The sequence below is a fragment of the Callospermophilus lateralis genome, chromosome 4 (assembly GCF_048772815.1).
Source record: "Callospermophilus lateralis isolate mCalLat2 chromosome 4, mCalLat2.hap1, whole genome shotgun sequence".
Classification (NCBI taxonomy): domain Eukaryota; kingdom Metazoa; phylum Chordata; class Mammalia; order Rodentia; family Sciuridae; genus Callospermophilus; species Callospermophilus lateralis.
The window spans coordinates 122,496,810-122,498,701 of NC_135308.1; the positions used below are offsets into that span (position 1 = coordinate 122,496,810).

The 1,892-nt window shown below is 35.0% G+C and overlaps 1 pseudogene; it reads right to left on the bottom strand.

Moving 5' to 3' along the window:
- Nucleotides 1–588: 588 nt before the first annotated feature.
- LOC143397098 (meiosis-specific protein MEI4 pseudogene) lies at nucleotides 589–1,684 on the bottom strand (annotated as a pseudogene).
- Nucleotides 1,685–1,892: the final 208 nt, after the last annotated feature.

Consider the following 1,892-nt stretch of genomic DNA (forward strand, 5'->3'; position numbering starts at 1 on the left):
GTAATATATTCAATCAAAAATCAAAACAAGTATTTGTTAAGAACAAGCACTGAACATTTTAGAGAACTAATTAATACTTTCAAAAAGACTTGATGAATATGTTGTTATATAAAATTAAAGGCCACAAGGTTTCCAAACGTTAAATCCCTTTAAGATGACACCCAATGATGTAAGTGCAATTGCATAAGAAATATGTTTTAAAAATTGCATTTATAGCTAATTATTTTAAACACACTGTATTGATAAAGTCACAAAACTGTGATCTCCTTCATTACCTTTTAGCATCTATTACATGAAAATCTTTCACAATTTAAATATCTGTTATGAGATAGACAATGAATGGTCCATTTTAGAGAATAATAGAGCTAGACTACATTGAATGACATAAGATAAAATGACATGGGAAAGAGGAGAGCATCCTCAACTGAAACAGACTAATTTTAATATATAAACATGACTCATAATCTTTTTATACAATGTAAGACTAACCTTTAAGTTGAATTAATTTTTAGAGATCAATCTAAAAGCACTCATTTAAAATATTCTTGAAAATGTTTAAGCACAAGATATTCTGATACCTGTAAATAGTTAAGGAAGTGAGTTATTTTCAACAGTTTCTATCTCTGCTGCGTTCAAGAGAATGCCCAGTCTCCATAAATAAAAAGCAAACAGAGGAAATGCATCAGAGAGTTGGAAGATAGTTCCATCATGTTTCTAAAGAAATCTCTTAACTCTTGGTCATCATGTCTTGACTAGCAGGGTGCTCTTTGGTTTCCTTTTGAAGAAGCTGCCCTACAACCCAGAACAAGGAAAAATATTTCCATAGCATGTCACATTGGAATTGTCTTGCATGTCATTAATGGACCCCAGATCATCAGCAAAGCTGTTTACTTCTGCTAAAAGTAGAGATATAATAGATTTTCTCAACAAGCTGAAATTTTCTAGGGTTATCAGACTCTGAGAGACATAATTCTGCACCTGAAACTGGTTTATTTGGTTATTCCCTCAAAAAACCTGTAGTAGTACTTTCTCAAATTCTTCCAACTTCTTGGAACACTTTTTAAAACTATCAATAGATAAGTTATAATTACTGATCCATTTAGGTAAAGTACCAATAGCTTCTATCCAAAAGCTTGAAAAATGAAGTTTGGGTTTACAATAACAAGTGGTCAAGTCATCCAGCAACTGATAAGTAGAATAGAGACTGTGGAAGAGTCTTTTTTTTTTTCAAGTGGGTTAGTCTGTTTTCACACCACCAGATTCTGCCAAGTTCTTCCGTTCAAGCAGACGCTACAAGAACTGCCTGTATGAAGACAAAGGAGTTTCTGGGGTAACACGAGGTATTTTCACAAGAGGTAGTAGCAGGAAAAGTGGGGCTGCACAGCTCTCCACAAAATACTGAGACAGCTCAAAAGTTCAGTTCTCTGCTCATTTGATAAATCACATCCAGAATCTTCCATCAGAGTTGATATATTTTCAGAACTTCTAGGTTCCTGAGGCAGCACCTAGGAAGATAAATTTCCACTCTTAAATAATCCTGAACAAGGCTTCAACTCTTCTTCTCCATTTCGACTCCTGCTCAGACACCAGCCTTGCAAGATGCTCTCTGTATTCTCTGCTCTTGATCAACTGCCAAATCCAGAGCCAGTTTTAAAGTTCTCTAATACCACTCTTGAATATCCATCTTGACTTTTGTCCCCAAGAAATCCACACACCTGTGGGCCAGTGTTTCAGAGAATCCAGCCAAATGTACTCTCCTCAATTCAGTCTGGACTTTTTATTTTAATTACTTTTAATGTTGTTGATGATGATGTTGTACTGGAGATTGAACCCAGAGAGACTCAAAACACTGAGACACACCTCCAGCCCTTTTTTATTTTCATTTTGAGACA